The sequence below is a fragment of the Carlito syrichta genome, unplaced genomic scaffold, assembly GCF_000164805.1.
Source record: "Carlito syrichta isolate Samal-C Ts95f unplaced genomic scaffold, Tarsius_syrichta-2.0.1 Scaffold107778, whole genome shotgun sequence".
Classification (NCBI taxonomy): Eukaryota; Metazoa; Chordata; class Mammalia; order Primates; family Tarsiidae; genus Carlito; species Carlito syrichta.
The window spans coordinates 83,647-105,385 of NW_007051874.1; the positions used below are offsets into that span (position 1 = coordinate 83,647).

The 21,739-nt window shown below is 37.9% G+C and overlaps 1 long non-coding RNA gene across 1 annotated transcript in view; it reads right to left on the reverse strand.

Annotated features, from left to right (window-relative positions):
* Positions 1–2,617: 2,617 nt before the first annotated feature.
* LOC110596446 overlaps positions 2,618–21,739 on the reverse strand; it is a 20,107-nt gene continuing 985 nt past the window's right edge. The window contains exons 3-4 of the long non-coding RNA XR_002482471.1: positions 21,646–21,720; positions 2,618–4,414 (exon numbers count right to left, since the gene is read on the reverse strand). This is a non-coding gene — a long non-coding RNA (uncharacterized LOC110596446). The remainder of the gene's footprint in view (positions 4,415–21,645; positions 21,721–21,739) is intronic.

The following is a 21,739-nucleotide window of genomic DNA, read 5'->3' on the forward strand; positions in this document are numbered from 1 at the left end:
TATAATATAAAATTTTAATAACAAAAATGTAGAATTTGTAATACTGATTTAAGATATGAAACAAAAGGAGTAAAAGTTTAAAGTCTAGAGCACTTAAACCCTTTTAATACTTAACATATTATAGGAAATCTCACACAGAACATGCAGCACTCAATGTAATAATTTATTTTATGAATATTCAAAGTAGACCGAAAACTAAAGAGTTTTTAACAGGTTTACATTTACTAGGGCAAATGAAAATAAAAACTTGAGAATGGTTGTGTAAAGGTTAAAAATTTCAAACTGTATTCTCAGTAAATTATTTCACATCTTTATCAATCAATTATTATTCTTAAATACTAAGAAAATTATATAATACAAGCAATACTGTTAACAAAATGCTATATACAAAGATAGTGCAAGGTGACCAAGCTTATAATGCATAATATCAAACTATTTCATCATACTAATATGACTACATACTTAATAATATATTTCTACTCAATAAAATAGTAAAATGCCATTTGTATATGTGCCTTTGCAAACATTTTTCTTTCACAGAACTTTTCAATTAAATATATGCACTTCTAATTAAATAACAAATACATGTCTAGACATTCATTTTTCAACATTTATTTATTGAATAAAGGCTAAAGTTGGTTAGGCTAGCAGATAAACTAAAATTATGATATTATTTTAACTCACTAACCTCCTTTAATTTACAAACAGGCAATCATATGAAAAATTATAAAATACATTTTAAAATAATTGGAAAATACCAAAATTTCTATATAAGAATTTTCAATAAATGTTATAACCACTATAAACTGATGAATGTACATGAATATAATGCCAATCTTTAATTTCACTTAATAACTAAAATGGCAATTTAAGAATTCATCTAAATGTATAATACACATATCTCTTGATTAAATATGTATAATAAAAGATATTTTGGTCACTAATAAAAATATCAAGGTATAATGCCAATTTTGCATATGCTTATTAATCATGAGAAAATAATTAGAATAGTGATTTCTTACAAAGTAGTATCAATGCAATTAAAATTACTCCCAGTGAAAAAGAAATAATTAATATACATAGCCAGTCTCAAACAGATTTTTGGTATTACTAAAATGTATTGTACAAAATGCTATTTATCACTTGAAATTTTAGACAAAGTGTAAAATAAACACAAAATTTGTATCTATTTCCTTAACACTATCATGAAAACATTAATAGTCTTTTTTGTTTGGAGAGACCTCAACAGCTCATGAGCTGAATGGGTTTTTATAGAAAATTCTCTCATCAGTGAAGTAGATCAGAAAAAGCATGTTTTGTAGTATCATAGCAAAGCTTATACTATGTGTAAAGTTCAACGTCCCAGCAGTCCTTCATAGAAAAATTCTTAAATCTAGGGTTGTCAATTCACTACTTTTTGAGTATTGTAGTCATTTAGAAATATCAGTTAACAATGAAAAAAAAACTTAAAAGCTTTGACTTTTATACTTTATTCCTACAAAACATTTCGCTATTTACTTATTTTACAGTTAATCTCCATGCTAAATCTGAAAGTATGTTCTCAATAGCAACTATAATAAAAGAATTTTGGGATAATGATATTAGACGATAAAAGCAAGGAAAATGCTTATTTGAGGATATAATCTCTTTCATGTATACTAGCTTTAAGTAGAAATGAAGTGAGATAAATCCTTATCCAAAGAATTCCTATAGAATAAAACCTTATCAAAATGTGGTAGAAATCCCTCCTAGACTCCAACCCTTGTTGATGAAGACTTTTTAAATATGAGATATACTGTTCTATGAAATCTGTGTGAATTAATTTTGTAGACAAGAGTTCTTAACCATCTTCAAGCAATCGATGAAAATTTAGAGGCAACCAGGGAATGCAATTAAGTTGGGCCTTGTGACGGACTTCAGGTCTATGGAATTAAGAGATTATTCTGCAGCATCCTCAATAAGATTTCTTTCCTCCCGACTCAATGTATCCAGTAGAAGATGCCAAGGTCCTAAAGATGGCAGAGTCACTTTCAGATCCCTGAATTGGCTAAATGCGGCCAAATGAAAACCTTTACTCTCCATCTGACTTACACTGAAATGTGACAAGAGGGAGTAATAAATCTTAGTAGCATTAAACCACTGAGATTTGGGAAAGGCTAGAAGACTTTTTTTTCATATTCTTCTTCTCCAATATTATGAATAATAAATAAATATAAGGGATAAAAACAAAATCTGGGACTTCAGAGAATGGCAAATGTGGTAACCATACCGGATCTAAATATTGGGGTAGAAATAGCTTCTAGGAACTATAGGATCTCAAGTATTCTGCAATTGGTACCTTCCCCCGTCATATCCTAAATCTGTCATCTTACTATAATAATATTACTATCACTCATCAATAAATATTAAAGCATTATTTTTCCACTGATGTCTTACCATATTCTGAGCATAGTATGAAGAACTTTATGTGAATCAGCTAATTTAATTTTGAAATGATCCGATGAGAGAATTTTAATAATACATTCATTATACAGAGAAAATTGATGCGTTTAAAAGTTAAAATAATCTCACAGCTAATAAGTAATGAATCCAGGATTCAGAAGTTCTTTTGAACTATATTATGGCTATTTGTAATGTATAATATTGCATAGTGTGTACTATTTAGTCCCAACAAATTATTGTTTGAACAAGGATAATTCACTTCAACTACTTTCCTACCTGTGTACTTCTATGTGCACTTTTGTGTTACAGGAAAGGTTGGCAGGAAGGGCTGACCTTGGAAAATATAATTCTGATTTTGTCCCTCATGACTGGAAACCTTTCACCCTGATTGGTCAATATTCGAAAAAATTATTCTTGTATCAAAGGTACATACACAGCAAAGGAAAAGATTATTAATGTTTTGACCCAGAAACCAAATTATTTATTTACGACATATAAATGAGAAAATCCTCCCTGAAGGACTGGAACATTGCTCACTTAAAAGTACCGTTTTAAATAGTATACATGAAATTTGTGTGTTCAGTGTATTTTCTCAGAGCAAAGCCATCTGAAAGCCAAATAATAATCAGAATATTGCTTGGAAAACATAAATTTGGAATGAAGATATTTTTTATGGATGGAATGTCTACTAGCATCAAGTTTAAAAGTCTGAAATTCATTCACAATAGTAATGGTCTTGTCATTGAGACTGAAGTTCACTAAAATAAAATCCCCTTCTCCATCTTGGAAACATGTTTGAATAGGGTTTCCTAACTTGCTTTTGACGTTCTTATATCTGCTTTTTATGGCTAAAATTATTTCTATAAATATGTTAATACCTTCCACTAGTTTAAGTCAAATCCTTCAGCAGAGAAATTACTTTGGTCTTTTCAGCTATTTTGCACGTGTATGCTGATCTGTTTTTTGTTTCTCTTGAAGTTTAACAATCAAAGGGCAATCTCCTCTTATGTCCTTTAGCTCAAACTTATTACTGGTGGTGTTCTCATTATAATCTATAAGGATCAATAAGAATTGAAAAAAAAATTCCAAAATAAGATAGTAAGACACTAAAAAATCTGGCTGCCTATGAAAAATGAGTGACGATAAATAATAGAAACTATTCTCTTTTTCTTTCACTTAGTAGAAGCAACACAGCTACAGGATTCAATTATTATAACATACATCCTGATTGCTAGGGAAAAGCTCCTCAAACTTCTCCATGCCAATTTATAATGGCACCAAACCTTTTAACACAAGAACTGTAGCACTGGAAGATGTGGTCCCAAGTAACTAAAAGCTGGCATACAGTGCCAGGGAAGGACGGTGCTGTAAGTTGCACCTCATCAATGAAAAAGTTAAATTTGTTCAATCCTTATGCTGCCATGGTGCTCTGAACTTCAAGAGCAAATCAGGCAAATGTCAAAAGGAGCACTTTTCCACAAATAGTGTGTGGGTGATAGTAAATGCTATTATAAGGCTAATTAATCCAACATGGTGCTTCAAAACTGGAATGATTCAATCAGAGGGAAACTAATAATTTTATTCTTGCACTATTATTTCTTCATATGTGGAGCCAGAGAGTAGGAAGATGACCAGGAATTCAAACATGGGAGAGCTCTGGATGAACTTAGAAAACCAGCTAGTAGTTTAGAGATTGGAGGATACTGCAGCAAAATATTTTTGTTGTTGTTGTTTGTTGTTTGTTTATTTTTAGTGCTGAAGCAACTTTCTCTGGAGACACACATCATGAGCACTGTAGGGCATGCGGTTCCTCCCCAAATGCCTTTCTGCCTGGGCCCAGCTACTTTTCTTTGAGTTGGAGAACTCATACTTGAAAATCTCTGATTGATAACAGCACATCGATGAGTAGATATCCTTTGGTGCGAAGCGGATGATCACGCCAGTCTTCATTGTATTGACCAGTGAAAAGCCTCTGAAAATAAAAACACAAATAGTACAAGGAAATAGATGATCAGTACAGAAAATGCAACATTTCTTAATAATAAAAATAAAAATTAGGTTACAAAAGCAAAAACAATTTTAAAAGTATATTAATACTGTGTTTGTAATTTTTTAAGTTGTTGAGGCTTTTTACTAATCTGCTAAGTTTACCAAATTTTATTTTTTATTAGTAGGGTTAATTAGTTGATAATAAAATGAAGGAAATTTTATTAAAATAAACATTGCCTATCATGTCACTGTAGAAATTTGGTAAGATCTGCCTACTCAAGCTATTTTGGTAAGGCAAAAAAAAAAAAAAAAGATGTGAACAACTTGTGTATATTTGAACATATATAAAGTTACCCCCCAAATATGATGATTAGAGAAATAAAAAGAATTCAAAATAAAAATGGCCAAGAGTAAATTTTGAAATAAATTATGTCATGGATCCTAAAAATTTAATTGTCTTGTGTTATTCAATACTTAGAATCTGCAACTATAAAAAAATAAGGCACAAGCCAAACTCCTTATCATATAGTTTCACTTGATTCTACTTAATAAACAGTTTCCTATAGTCAACAACCAGCTGAATCATATTTATAAAGATAAGTCAGAAGAAAAACACAATTCTAAAAGAAAAAATATATATACTTTAAAGAAAAGAAAGCTAAATAAATCTTTAATAAAACTATCAACATAAGACATAACTGCTATCTGGCAGAGTTGATAAATGGGGAAAAATTAAAAAGAAATGAAACTTTATTATGTCTCCAATACTAATGAACAAAAGTTTGGGGTACTTAATCCAAAAACTGTGCTGTCAGACAATAACTTTTGGTTAGTGTTTTTTCCCAAAGTCTATAACCTAACAGTATGTGCATAATAAATAAAGGACCATTAAACTTTCCCAGTAACTTTTAAAAATAATCTCAAGCTTGATTATAATGGTAGAGAAAGCTTCCATTTTACAGAATAACTTGTTAGTCCTATGCAATTACATTCTAAGAGACAAGACTGGACTTCCAAGCCCTAAGAAGTCGTTATATATGAGGCTTTACTTCAGTCATTTAACTGCAACTTTGATAAGGACTTTCTTTTCTAAAATCAGAAAATCAAATGGAATAAAGTATTAGCCAAACTTATAATCTTTTCCTTATATTTATGGGAATCATGGTACCTATAATTCATTATTTTAGTGAGACATTTGGTTTGCCTTTACTACTATTAAATGGGGTAATATAAAAACATGATGACCCATTTAAGCTTTTATATTTTTTAATCAGAAAAAGAAAATGCCTAGATTCTGTGAATTACCTGTACTTTTTCATAGGTAGCACCTGTATTGCTGCCACACATCTGTGGAAACACACTATCAGCCAACTGTTAATCAAGGATCACTTCCCTTCAAAGTGACTGATGATCCACTGTTAAAACAGCTTATAAAAATAACTTCTTCGGAAAGGTGCTTCAGGGTTTTCAGACACATCTTACCAGTCCTGCTAGCTTGATGCATATTAGAAAGTTAATTTCTCATTAATATTTAAAGAAGAAATGGCTTCAGAACAAATTTTCAATGATCCGTTACATTTTAGAAATAAAATATTATTGGCATTATTTTCATTCTGATTGCAAGGAATGATAATGTCCAAGATTGGCTTTTAAAACTGTTAATGAGCCCTGGCAATGTGAAAAAGATATGGATTAGGTAGATGTAATGAGATATGATTAAAGGGTGCAGGCACTGAAGGGTGTTGGAGAAATTCTATTCAGAAAGCATATAATTAGTGTCTGATAAAAGTACTTAGTAGATAAGATTTTTGAAGAAGAAAGGTTAAGATAAACACATACTTTATGACAAACCTGCTTAATTTTTCCCCTTTGGTTCTCTTATATACTCAATATTATGTTGAAGTTTCATACATAAATAATGTTTGTCGAATACTTGATGCAATTCTACCAGACAATTAGAATGTTTTAATTGCCAGACATGGAGAGTAGAAAATGTGTTGAAACATCTTATTCCATTTTCAGTGTACATTTCTTTGTTGATTTATGTAATGTAACTAATAATATGTAACCTACCCAGGTTTTAAACAAACAAATGAACTTCTAAAAAGCAAGCTTTCCATAAGTTGCTAAGCAACTCAAAAGGCATATTTTATTAATTTAACAAATAACATTTGGATGACAAATCTTTAAGGAAGGTATCTAACTCCATTTTACCAAAAGTAGAAAATTCAAGTAGGTACCCTTCTGATTTTCCTGTTTCTAAGGCCTCGGGGCTAGACAGAGTTACTTGTTATTTTCAGAGTTATATTTGTCTCATTAAGTAAAACATTTCTTCAATTGTATTAGTTATTAAAATAGAAGTTAGGACCTGGGATTCATAGTGCAGCTCTCCAGAGTTAGAGCTCATGCTTCATTTCCATAACTGAGGGTTTTCCAATCCCAGTACTGTTGACACTTTGGGTAATTTGTGTTGTGGAGGACTGTCCTGTTAATTTTAGGACATTCAGCAATATCTCTATCCTTCATCTACTAGATGCCAGTAATGGTCCTATAGTTACAAAAACTAAAAATGTCTCCAGACATTGCCTGGTAGAGGGAAGAGACAAAATCACCTCAGCTGAGAAACATGACAACTGAATAATGGGTAGATATGTTAAATGTAAAAGACTGTTACAGCTTAGCTGGTGATGAAGATATTTTAAGGTTAGTCACCAACTGTCAATGTCTAACATCCCCATCACAACCAGTAATGAAGACTACAAGAGTAGTATTGATTCCAGTGATACAGCAGCTCTTGTTCTATTCAAGACTAATTTCTTATTTCATCATTTCAATGTAATTTCCATTGCATAAAAATTGGGGAGAAAGGGCCTAATAATGATAGTTCTGGCTATAGCCATTCTCTAGCAATATCACATTTCAAAATCTTTTCTCCTATTGTTTCTTTATCAGTTTTCCCTACACTCAGTAGCTGGGTGGAATCATTAAAAAAATAAAACTCAATTTTAATCATGTCATCCTTTGCTCATAGGGCCACCAGAGGTTTTTGTCACTTCTACTACCACATACAAATTTCTCTACACGGTCTTTAAGTTTTTCTATAATTTACCACCAAATTCCATCTCATCAAACATTGTTCTCATCTTGATTTATACCACACTTACCCCCTCACACAAAAACATCTTGCATATTCCAATCTACATATGTGACATATAAAATACAAATTTGTTTTTGTTTTTTCCATGAAAGTTATCCTAATTATTTTCCACTGTCTCACATTAATGACAATAATGCCATTCTTACAGCAGAAATATAATACTGTAAGAATGGCATTATTGTCATTAATGTGAGACAGTCATTTCTTGAATGCCATCAATATGCCAGGCACCAAATATTACTTTGTAGCTATTTCCATTAATTCATATTTCATTACTTATGCCCAACTAGATTGTAAGTTCCCAGAGGATAGGAACAAGTCTTACTTATATCGCTCTAACACCTCTTAATGATACTAATAAATATGCTTTATATATGATTAGCAATTATAACCTTTCAAATTACTTTCATTATTATTAGGTCATTGGTTTCATATTTTCAATATGTTACAGTCAATGAAGACAAGTCATTAAATGTTCTAGAGAACAGTCCATGGGTTACACAACTGGTGCTCAGTAGAATACACCATTTAATATATGCTGACTGAATTCTGGCTCACAGTTATACAACTCTAAATTTAATTTATCTCCTGGTTACAAAAAGTTCTTAAGGCACTGAAAAACAAAAGTTGTAGTGAACAAGAACTGCTGAATGATGCAGAAGACAAACATAAAAGTGAATTAAGGTTACAATGGTTAAACTACAACAGCAGGAAGAGCAAATATGAGATCTTAGTTTCTGCCTCAAGTTTACAACAATAATTTTAACTCATTTGATAAGGTTTAACTTCTTACCAGAGAAAGTCAAACTATTTTAAAATAAAGCAAAATGGAAAGGAAAAGTCTAACAGAAGGGCTGATAAATTCCCAAATCTAAAAAATCACAGCATTTTGCCCCATATATATGAAGTTCAAGAAAATATCTTCAACAATTCTTAAGGATCCCCCTCACCTGTTTGGGAAAGTTCTTAAATACATAACACCTATGCATCTGTAAAACCACGTATTTATCAACCTCTCAACTGAATTCAGGGAAAAAAAAAAGGTCAAGAGTCAGCTGATTGGAGAACACTCACTAACACCATATGCCTAAAGAGGCAATATCATTTACCTAGCAATTATTTCAAAATTCATTTCAGGCCTACGTGCAAACACTGCCCTAGGTCCTGGAGGGAAACAAAGAGGCTAAACCTCACTGTTGTGATCTTGTTCAGGGAATTCAGAAAAGGACAGGTGGTTGAAAAAAACAAAAAAGATTTGTCTTCAATGGGCTTTTTCTCTCCAACTCCAGCTCTCTCAAATCCCAAATTTAAGAAAGTTTAAAAAAATAAAACAAATAAAGGAAATGCAAAACGAAGAGAAGCAGAAGGGAACAAGTTAAGACCCCACCAGCCACCTGGAAGCAGGAGAAAATAGCTCGCACCGCTATCCCTCACCCACGTGACTGGGCGGAAGTGCAGGAGAGCTGGGGGGCCGGAAATGCAGGGTCCGATGAGCCCGAGGAAGAGTCGCCTCCGGCGGAGAGGGAGACCGGAAGTGCAGCGTCTCCAGGGCGCGGGAGAAATGTCCGTGCTCAGGGCGTGACTCGGGAACTCAGGCCGCACGAGGCCTCCCAGGGGTTTCTCCCACCACCCACAGGGCCGCATCCCACCACAGCAGGCTTTTTGCAAAATAGGGATTTTTGAGCTTCTCCGGAGAGCTTCCAAAGTGTGGCTTGACGTGAGGTTTGTAGGGAACGGTCTGCGATCTTCTCCCTCCGTCTTCACAGGGGAATTTGTGTGTCTCCCCCGCCGCGCGGGGACGGGAACCCACACCTGGCCTCGGGCCTTGCGGGCGGGAGCTGGGGTGCTGACCGAGCGGCGTCCCCCCCCCCCCCCCAGAGGGCTGAAGACTTTTGGCGAGGGCGCGGGGCCGGGGCCGGGCGGACGCGATCGCTGAAAGCGGGAACTTGGGGGCGCAAGGGCTCCGGTGGGGGGGCGCCGAAAATGGGAGGGAGGGGCGTGCAGTGGCGTCTGTGGGGCGGGGGGCCCTTCATTCTCGCCGCCCTTCTAACCCGGGCCGGCGCGGCTGGCAGTGAGTCGGGCGCTGAACCGGCTGCGGCCTCTGCGGACGCCCGAGGCCCGGGTGGCGCTTTGTGAGCGGCTGTGGGGGCGGGGAGCGGGCGATGGGGGTGGGTACCACGAGGTTCTTTTCAAATGGTTAAGAAGAAGGTTGTCTCCGGGTTTTTTATCCGGGAGGTGGAAAAGAAGATAGAAACTTGGAGTGTGTCTCTTGCTTCCCCCGCTCCGCCCCAAATGAATTCTGAAATTCTTAGCCTGCCCTGCTAACGCGGGAGAAGGGAGCACTCTCCCTCTTTCAATCCGCCTCTCCCTCCCTCTCCCCGCCCTGTCGCCCCCGCCTCTACCTTCGTCCCACACACTTTACTAGCCCATCTCGGGAGTCCCTTACATGTTCCACAAATCCCAAGACGGCCGGGCGAGCCACTTCACTCGTTCTCAGCTTTAGGTAACTGGCTGGCCTCAGAATAGAACTAGAGTTTCCATCAAATTAAAACGCACCCATCTCCGTTTGTTCCCAAAAGGCGTGGGAGGGAAGGTGTTCGGACTTGGCCCCGATGGTCAGTAGATCTTCACATCGCGGTTTATTACATCATTTTTAAGCTCTCTTCAACCTAATCGTCACTGAAAACTCGGTTGTGAGAGGAAATGGCTTTCGAGATTTTTCCTCGTATTAAGTTTATTACACCTTTTTACCTCTCTCTTTGAATGTCCAAAGACGTAACAGAAACTCTAATTTCCAAAAGTCTAGTGACCCTGACTCCCAGATCCTGCATTGCCTGCCCCCTGCCATCCTGGGAATGGGAAGAAACTCTGGGATCAGTGGCTGCGGAACTGGGGACCCTAACAACTTCGGATTGTTGAAAGGGGGAGGGGAGAATGGAGGAGAGGAATGGGAAGGGGGGGGGAACATTTGTGTTCATTTACACATTTCCTGTGCAGAACAAAAAAGTCCCACCATCAGCAAAAGAAGTCTCTTCCTCCAAAATAGCAGCCAAAGAGAGAAAATTAGAATATGCATAAATTCTTTCATTTTCATTCGCACCGAGCACGATTTCCGATTTCCGGCAGATTTGTATTTAAACTGCTCGATTAATCCCAATTTCTGAACGGCACTTTACTTACCATCGTCCCAAAACTCACCTAAAGAGTATTACTCTCCTCCCACTAGCCTGTTTTGGAGCCTCCCTTTTCCTTGTTCTCCAACTGCCAAAGAGAATTTCATTGATGAGACTGTAACTTTATTTTTCCTGCCCATTGTTTTCTTTTTTAAAACTGGACTGATGCATTGGACCACACTTTAATGCAAACTGGCTGCTGTCTGTGAAGCCGTGACTACAAATGAGAGCCTAGTGGAAAAGATATGTTTTTGAAATGTGTACCTAAAAGAATAAACATGGTAGGACCAACAGATTTTTGCAGATCCTCTCATGTCATAAAAACCTTTCCTACTCTACCAAGGTCATACCATTTCACCATTAGCAAGAGCTGAGATGCTTGAACATATCCACCCTCCAAAACCTTTCTCTCCCCACCTTTTTTTTAAAGAGCATGATAAACAATCACACAACCCTCTTCAAAGTAATATTACTCTTCATAAATATTCAGTGTCAGTCCATTAAATCCCCCTACAGCCCATTACTAAAATATTTTGCTTTGCCACTTGTGCAACAGATGTGGCCAAATCTGCTTTGAAAACTTCTTTGCTGGAAAAAATGTTAGTAAGCATCATTTGAATTTTTCTGAAGTACCATATATTTTCTCTTGACTTGGGCTTACCTCTTCTGTTTTTGAAAGTGTGTGTTTATTTTATTTCATGGTAGAATGTGAATGTTTAAAGAATAAAATTACTATATATCGGCTTGCTGAAAAGCTATAAAGATCTTCATTACACCCATCCCTAAATTCCTCACTCTTGTACACCCCAAGACAGAAAGCATTATTTGCTTCATAATATAATCTAAGAAGAATGTAGTGGTTCTGGCTTTCCTTCAGTGTTTACAGATAACAAGTAAACCCCAATTGTTAATGACCAAAGCTTAGAAATACTAATATTTGTTTAACTTTTATTTTCTATAAAAATAAACATGCATATTTGAACCATATGCATCATGGTGTATATAGTATATAGGTATGAGCATTTATAAGCACTTATATGGTATAAATATCTGTTTAGCTTAAGATCTGTTAAGATATTAGGATATAGAAGCCTACTAATTTTGTTAAGTGGGTGCATAAACTGCATACACGTGAGTGTCTGCATAACTTAGTACTTTGTGAAACAACTGCTTTTACTGTTTATTTTCTTTCTGTCAAATAACCCCATTACAGAAATATTAAACTTAGTTTCTTTCAGTTATGCATCTCCTTATTGATTTGGAATTTTTCAATGTTGGAAAATAAATTCTCAAAAGCCATAGTTTAGGAATGCATGTAACAGGATTGAAAGCTACTCTTATTGGCAATGCTGATTTTTAAAAATTTTCTTTTTGAAACAAATGATAGTTTGTCTCTTAATCAAAAGAACAATTCAAACAAATAAACAGTCACATAGTAGAATATTTTTCCTTAAATATTTTAATTAGAATTGAATGTTATATGGGGAGCTCCAGTTTAATTTAAAGTTGCAGAACTGTACTTCCAGAAGAGTTGGTGTGAATTTAGTAGTTATTGTTAGTGCAGGGAGAAAACATGAGGTACCATTGAAGAGTGTATTGATATACAGTTACAGCCGGAGCTGTTTTTCTCTCATTTCAGACTTGGGCAGGGTAAGACTGAACATCACCTCAGTGAATTTACCCTCAGAAATGAAAGCTCCTCATTCTTTGCAGATCTTTAATGAAATAATACTCTCATGAACTAGCATTTTTTTCATACTTTTTAAAAATGAAAAGACTAGAAGAAATGGCAAAGGATTGTTCAGGCTTCCTGCCTTGAAAGGTGAAGAGATAGATTCATGGCCCTACAGTAAGGAGGGTGCAACTTTCTTTTTATCCCTCGTTTTCTTCCTTTGACTATTGTTTGGTTTAGTGTTATGGATTACGTGTATATGTGAGTTTGAAGACAATATATTTAAAAGTGTTCTAGAGGACAAAACTGGCTATTGATGTTTGAGCCTTTCTTTTTGTAATTTTTGAGATCTGCAGACCATCGATTTGCAAATTTTGCTTTCTCATAAATTTTCAAGGCTACATTAATTTGCAGGAAAATGAAGCAAAGCAAATATGTTCAAGGATTACCCTTCCTTGACTCAAAATTCTCCTTCTTCTAAGCTAAAGTCTGCATTTGTCTTTAACCACAGGGCTGCCAAGGAATTTCCATCTCAGTCTCTGCTCTCCTCTTTCATAACCATCCTTCCTCTCCTAACCAGCTTTTCCTTCTCACAAATGAAAGCAGTTATCAAAAAACAACCTGCTTTAACCTCAACATCTGCTTGATAAATATTGAGTCAAACTTCCTCCCCATCCACTCTTTTTATTTTATTCCATTTGTTTTGGGGGGGGGAAGGGGGAGGGCCTGGGAGTTCAGGAGATGGGTAGAATATTGGACTGAGAGGAGAGTTGGATTACTGCAGATACAGACTGGCAGATACTTTCCAACCTAGTCCTAGGAATATCACACCTAGAACAATAGACCTTGGCAGATTTACAATTCACAAAAGCACCTCTCCCTGCTTCTCAAGGAATGAACTTAGCTTTACTTGCTAGACTACCACCAGTTAGTAACATCTTTAACTAACCACTCTTCTCCCTCCATTTATACTCGCTTCACTTCATTGTCCTTTTCATCTCTCTATCCCTAAAGGAATCAAAAGAGTTCATCCTGAGGGGTCTAATTCCTAATATTGTGCCTTGCCCTATGAGCTGGGTTTCTCAGGGCCAGTGATCTCTTTGGACGCACAGGAACCACAGTAACTGCCCTTCTCCACCTCCTGAGTTTTGTGAACATGCTTCCCAGATACAACGACTTGTTCACTCACCAGCAGGGCCCAGTGGGAAGGCACCTGGTCCTCCTCTACTCAAGAATCCCTTCACATGTCTGTCTTTGCTCCCAGTCTCCTTCCCAAGTTGATTTATTTGGGAATGGCATCCGCAAGGCAACATGTTCATAGCAGTGAAGGGGAATGGGCACTCAGTCCCATTAAAAAGATCTACCATATTAAACCAAGGGAGTCTCTATTAGGAAACTTGAGTTGGGCTGGAACAGATCATCCATCTAACCAACAAAACAAGAAATCAGAGGAATGCCTTACTGCAGCTGTGGAACACACATTTCAAACGGAAATGGATTCCATCTTCATCCTGTCGGCCAGAGAAATTATTTTAAAATTCTTTCTGCATCCGTTATTATCGCATTATTATTCTGCTATTATTATTGCATTATTACTACTAACAGTTTATTTTTGTCATTATTTTTGCAGTTTTTGTTATTTTTGTTGTTGTTACAGCTATTATATCATTCAACAGAAGTTTAGGAAGATTAGTCAGATTAATTAGTTTATTGGTAATTTAAAGCTGAAAACTAGTCATTAAGCCAAAAACTAAAAATGATCAGAGATGATTCATACCAATGTAGGATTTGGGAAGCAGAGAACCTAACTTTTGGATATAAAATCTGGCAGCTGTGAAATAAATGGACTTAGAGATCAAAAATGTGGTAACACAAATTTTATTAGTCACTCAACCACTTCCCCTCCCCCAAATTATGCTAAGATCATTCTGTGATTTGCTTGGTGGGGGGGGGATTCCATTTGTTTTTGTTGACAAAGAACAAAGATCCTATGTATATTCTTCATGTGATGTGCATGTTCACGTGGATTCCCTCTCCTCAGGACCATCCAAACATTTGAGATCACTCCCCTTCAAGTCTGCCTCCTGCATCTCTTAACTCTTGCTGTGCACCTCTCTGAAGAGGGTGCATCATATAAGACAGGTATACGGTTTCAGCCCTCTCAGACAGATTCCATGGAATATAAATTCAGTAATGCAATTCTCTTCACAACAAGCTCTGCTCTCTTTCAAATATAATTAATGTTTTGATAGTGTAGTTCTTTAACTACACATATACACACAAAAACAGACGCACCCTCTAGCTTTGCTGTTTGCGTATCTAAAGCAGAAATGGATGCAGCTCTTTCAGTGACGCCTAAAAATTCCTCAGCCCACAGAGAACAAAACTGTTTAGGCAAAATCTGCACAGCCCAGTGTGTGCCCCAAAATATTGAAAACAATTTTAAAATGCATGCTCGTAGTTTTTAATACTAATTTCGGTAAAATCTCTAGAAAATATAGGCTATTTCAAATTGATATGCTGATATAGACATTACTAAATAACAGTCAAAATCGACAAAAACAATGCCCCAAACCCCTGGTTGTCTCTTCCAAGTTTTGGTGATGGAAACCAAATTTCAATATCTTCTATTTTATCCACTTGGGGCTAAATTGACACAGATGTATAAAAGCTAGCCACCATAATAATAAAACTACAATTACTTTTATAGGAAATTCTTTGCCACTGCACTCCAGCCTGGGCAACAGGGTGAGATGTCAATAATAATAACAATAATACAAAAAAAGAAATTTCTTACTCTGTCACATACCTCGGCCTTATTTTAAGTGAACTAACTCAATTGCAGTCGATTGTATATAGGCATACTTGTATATGATATAGATGATCAGAAAGACACACAGATATGTAGATAACAAAATGACCAATAGAAGTTAAGTGAACAAATGCTGAGCTTCCATATTTAAGTGGACTATATCCCCAACTTTTCATTTCTCCACACTGACTACAACTGCAAATGGACAAATAATCTTGCAGATTCTAAGGCATCACAGATTTAATGTTTCATACAGAAAATACATAATCTACAATACTTAATCCAATAAAAATAGCAAATTTGGTTTCCCTATGTTGTCATTGAATTGGAGAAGCTAGATCTGTGGGACTAAAACACATTTCCAATCACTATGTTCATTTTGTTTGATTTGAGAATGTATATAAGGTGCTGGTAGGGGAAACATTTTACGCATTTTTCCTCTTCACGGACTTTTTTAGAGGGGATATGTAAAAGAGATATTTTAAATTTTCTTCAGGTTATATTTTCTTACTCTTCATGTGGTATTTAATATTTGGAGTTCTGAAAGATGATAAAAGAATGAACAAGGAAACGAGGACATGTGACTGATTTCAAGTATATCTTTTTACAGGATGAGAAAGAAACAAAAATATTTCCCCACTGCAGTTGTGCAAAAAAAGGAAAGTATGATTCCTGAAGAGTTCATTTGTAATTGTTTTAGATGGTGGCCCATTAGGGTTTCTTTTCCATTACTTTCTTCCAAACTCTTTTCCTTGAAAGCATAAATGGATAAGCTATTTACACCTTCATTGTCTCACAGGCTACCATATAAACAATAAACATTTTAGTTAAATTTATTTAAAAAGTTCTTCCAGGTCTATAGATTTCAGTCTTAGTGCAAGACTAAATGACCAACCCAGTTGTTTAGATATAGGTAACTTGACATTTGCTTCTAGTGAGCTATAAACAAATATAAGATTTTTACAATATTGACTAGCAATGATGTATGAGCGATCAAGAAGAAATTCTCCCTCAGTCTTTTATATTCTGATTTCTACCTCCTCTTTTCTTTTGATTTGCTTTTTGAGACAGACAACTAATTCTCTGATTCTGAAATGAAGGGTTTTTTTTTTTTTTTTTTTGGCTCAGATTAATATTAAAGAAGATCACATACACGGTTGAAAAATATTGTTATTTTTCTTTAATGGGGAAAATTGGACTCCCGCGTGTCAGATCTGTGGATTTCCGAAAGGCAATGGAAATGGTACTGACATCACTTTGCACTTTAACAATCGGATTTGGTCAGGGTACAAGTTGTTTGTTTAACCCGACAGCTCGGTGCACCCCGTCGCACGCTTTGCACACTCATTAAAACGATTATTCACGACCTGTCGAGTGTTTTCGGGTTCATTCACAGGAAAGACTTGGAGCGAGGGAGAGCAATTCAAGTCAACACTGTCCACTACCCCGATGCACGTGAGGACGAGCTGGTGCGTGCGTAAAAAGACGGAGGGAGGGGTAGGGCAGCGCGCCTTAGTCATAAGTCCTGTTCATCCGATGCTCTGGAATCTCAACCTCGACAGAATGCCAAGAGTGCTTGGTCCTACAAGAGCCATGTCACTGTGTTAACTTCAAGGACTTGGCACAAGACAGAAAAAATAAAAATATAAACAAAATCAAAACTCTCCCTGCTGCTCCTCCTTTCAAGCTTCTGCAAAACTTTAAACCTCGGGACTCGCCCAGCTTCTGCCTGCAGCCTCCGGACTGCGCTGCTCCACCTCTCACAGCGGACGCTAAGGATAAGTAGTTTCAGGAAAACTCGTCAGGGTGAGGAGACTAATTCCTTTTCCATTTCCCAAGACCCTATAGCTCTAAAAAAGAAAATTGGTTAATGTTTCTCTTTTTATATTCCTGGCAAAACTGGGGGCGTGGGTGGCGCAAAAGAATAGGACTGTTAACAGTATTTGGTAGATGTATTTCAAACTGTCAACAAGGAAAAAGTCATCCTCCAAACTGCGACAAAAGTCCTGTAAAATGAGGACTAAATAGCCTTCAATAAATTAGGTCATTTTCACTTCTGATATTTTCAAAGACACCCTTCAATATTTTGTAAGGGTGATAAGAAAAGCACAAACAAAAATGCATCTCAATCTCCCACTATTGTCCTGTACTTACAAAAGATATATACTCTGTGGTCTTTAGCGTTCCTATTTGTTCAAATGAACTCCGATACATCACATTCATGGGAGGTGTTAGTTTAAGAGAATTGCCTATCTTCGTAAGTCATAGTCACACACATACACTGGACCACAGCATATACGAGTGTATACATGCATTTAACATATGCTCAAGAACTCCAGAATGTCATATTCAACAGCAGTACCCCAGTAAAATTCAGAGTTAATGGATGTTTTAAAACAGATGTCTTATTTCTCTATTCCAATGGTTGCACCTTGATTTTTCATCAACAGCATTAGTAAACCCTATGGCCAGCTTATTGTTATGAGGTTAACCTAGTCATGCCAATGGAAAAAGACAAAAAGGTTCGTTTATCAGTTTCATTCTGTTATATCTGACATGATAAAATCATGTTTTTCTATTTTATTGAAACACATCAATACAATGTGAAGAAAAGAATGGACGTTTTCGAGCAGCATGAGGTTTTAATCAGAAACAGATTGCTAATTGCTGAAAAGCAAGTATGAATAAGTAATTCCGTAAACTCCTTGGGTTGCCATAATTCACTATCAGGTATACTTATGGATCTGTCAAATGTGTTTCACTCCCTATATAAGTTCTTTCATGAAAAACAACCCGCGATAATAATCAAGAGGCAGATGCTGAAATATGCAAGTAAATAACTGAAAGCCTCTGCATAAATAAACACAAATCAATGTCGTAATAGACAACACTATTGATGTAGGAAAGATCGATTTTAGTCTTCCAACCTGCAATCAGAGCTGGCAATGTGTAATTAAAAGTATATTTTTTCAACTCCACTAATACTACTACTACTGGAAAAATAAATAAATAAACAATTCCTGATGCCAGTTCTATGTGATTCTACTTTATTCCTTCCAGAGTATGTTTTTGATGGGGTAGGAGAAGTATTCTATTTTTTTCTAAGAAAGCTTTGCCAAACTTTGGAACTACATCATTAATTACAGAAATTATAAAGGTATCAAATAATAAAATTACCACCTTATTCTTGCTCTGAATTTTCCAACCTTCATTCTAGCCTCTAATTATTCATTCAGCGCATTTTAATAGGAAAAAAACACACGATAGTGCTTATTATTTTTAAAGTTTTTTTTTCAACTACTGTAGTACATTTCAACTTAAAGGTTCTTTGGGCCTTTTGTTAAAACAAGTAAGAATGTCATTTCCTCAATACATGATGGAAGCTCTCACACCTAAGCCTGCATATGCAAGGACTATGAAACAAGGAGGAAGAAACCATCTGCATTATTTCAAAATTGTTTCATATAATGAGTGCAAAACAAACTAGTGTTTGACTCAAAGAAATAAATATACTTTGGATTTCTAGAAATTAACATCTAAAAGAATGTTTTAGATTTTGCTAAAAGTTAAATTTTCTTTTTGAGAATATGTATCCCTGGAGGGCAGAATTGATTTAGATTAGCAAGCCCTGGTGTGTGATGTGTTTGAATATTTAGGTTCTGGAGAATAATGAAAATACAATGTTCATATATTTTCTTCATCAACAAGGATGCTTATTTACATTCATTCTTGAATCTAGGCTTCTCAAGCACCAGCCTTTAAACAGTGTCTTATTTATAAAATGCAGTCACTTTGAACGTGACTTTTTTTTTTCTATGTAATATCACTGGCACATAAGTATTGATTTTGATTATCTTTATAATATCGTATTACCAAACATTCTCCTTGACTCCTCTCTTTCTCATCCAGGGCTAAGTATTCAGGGGCTACCAGATCCAAAAGGAAAATATCATCAGTTATTGTTTAAGGCTAATTTAACAGATAATTTAACTTCAAACAACAATGATCAGGTCATTAAATTTCAGAGCAGTGAGAAAATGAAAGAACTGAGAGACAACTCTCCCTAACCCCATTACAGTTTTTAGTCTTCCTGCTCAATCAACGGAATCAAAAAACGGCTACGGAGGAAGCTATGTTTGCACCTTAAACGCACTGTTTCAAAGAATGAGACAACAGGAGGAGATGAAGAGGGGGGAGTAAACTGAGGAAGGCAACTCCTATCAGGGAGCGCCAGCGGTGTAGGAAAGTTCAGCTTCGGCCGAAAATGAATATCCAAACGTGTCTGATAACTGAACGCTCCCTTTCATTCCATCAGGAATCGCCAAACCTACTTTCCTCCCATGCGGCTTTTCCGCAAGGCCGAAGACAGGGAAAGAGCTATACTTGCTAGGCAACAGACCACCAAAAATGTCGTGGGCGTTTTATCTCTTCTCCCCCCACACAAACATAATTTTGAGAGTTATTTGTTTCACTGTAAATGCCTTTTCTGGTCACAACGATCTCGGGATGTCTGCCCACCTCAAGTTTGGGTAGAGGACCCGGTGAGGATGGTGTTGAAGCAAGACATTTAGTCTCACCTGCAGGAGGCGGAGGCTGGGGGGTGGCAGTCAGAAGCGACCCGTCTCCCTTTTCTGCATCCCCCTTTCCTTCCTGTCTCCGTTCCAAGGCTGGAGAAACCTCCTGACAGTCTCCCGCACACGCGGGCTCCTCTGCCCACCAGAACCCCTGCCTCCCGGTCGGCAGCTCGGGCCGACCTTAACTGGAAGAGGATTCCTACCCCGAGGCGACCTCCTTTCCTGTACGATCCGTCCACCTCAGGCCACAGGCTTGGGCAGAGACGCAAAACAGGGTAGAAGGCTAAAGGAACGTGGGGTAGGGAGTGGAAACAGGGGAAAATGACTATTACAGAGAAAACGGTTTTATCTACTAGCAGATAAGTGCTGAGATCTGAAACCGCAGCGGGCAAACAAAAGGAAACAACTTTCAGAGCGAAAGAGGTAGGGTGGGGTGGGGTAAGGGGAGTGTGTGTGTGTGGGGGGGTGCACAACAGAAAAAGAAGAAAAGGGAAAGGTGGGGAGGCGCGCCAGCCAAGGTTCTGAAGTCACTTTTCCTGGCATCAACCAATGCGAGCTACTGAACGCGACACCACGCTTGTCCTGGGCAAGAGCGCCCTCGCGTTGCTGCTCCCTGCGCAGCGCCCGCGCCACCCTCTGCGGGAGTCGCCGCCTCGTCCTGGGAGCGCCGGACTTTCCCGGCTACCGCGCAGCCGGCGCGGCCCCAACGCCGCAGCCTCGGCTGCTCCGCTACAGCGGTCCAAACCCCGAGAAAACAACGCCGCCGGGTCCCTGCCGCGGCGACTTCAAGTCCCGCCATCGTGCCACCTCTCTATCTTCACCCAGGGGTCCCCGAAGCGCCGGAAAGCCGAAGTGACAGGACACCGCAGTGAAGGGCCCCACTTTCGCCTCGGGCCAAGCCAACCTGTGTCTGGCGCGCGCTCGCAGTCACTCTGGGACAGCCAGGCTCTCGAGCGCACACCGACGTCTCCTAAGTGTGCATTAAGAATCAATTATTTGCCTGAGATTTCCAAAGCCAGAAACTGGGATATTCCCAGCAGGGACAAAGTCAAGCCCAGAACGGTGCTCATTTCCCTCGTCTTTCGAAGAGAGCCCAGACAAGCCTCCCGCACGCGTCCAGGCGCCTCACTTGACGTGGAGCCGCCCGGCTACCCCTGGCGGGGATCCTCGCCTGACCCAGGCCAAGGAGTTGGGGGCGGAGGGCCAGCTCTGGGGGAGGCTGGCAACGTTAGTGTGGAAATAGGGAGAGGAAGGGCGATTGGAAGGAAGGAAGAAGGGAAGGAAGGAAGGAGGGAAGGAGGGAAGGAGGGAAGGAAAGAAGGAAAGAAGGAAGGAAGGAACTTTAAAGATAGGCAAGTTTCTTGGTTCTCTGGAGAGAAGAGATTTAACTCGAATAACGAGAGCAAATAACCCTGGATTTGGACGTTAAGAAAGTCCCACCGTTCCCCCAGCAGCCACAGGCCTCATAAATCATATTTCCATGAGTGAATTTTTTTTACACTTTAGGACTTATTTCAGTTTCCCACTACCTCTTCTCCATATAAATCCATCTCGTCTTCTCTCCACGTCCCTGTGCTGTGTCTACATTCTCTTTACCTAGGGATTCACCGTGATTTCTGTCAACGTGGAAACAAAAACCAAAACCCATGCATCCTTTCAGTTCGGCCTGTTGGTAGCGCGCTCGCTAAGGGACATTTTCCAAGAAAACACTAACACTTAAGCCCAGGTACTCAAGTTCGCGGTTTAAAATTCAGTCAAAAGCAGTCAGTCCCATGTAACTCTCCACCCGGCCCTGCCCGGCCCTTCCGAAAAGCATTTTCACTTACCAATCGTGGGGTCAGTGCGCTCCCAGCTCCCAGTCATCTTATCTTTTTCCTTCGCATCCTTCGGACAACCTCAGTCTTGGGGGGGGGGGGGGGG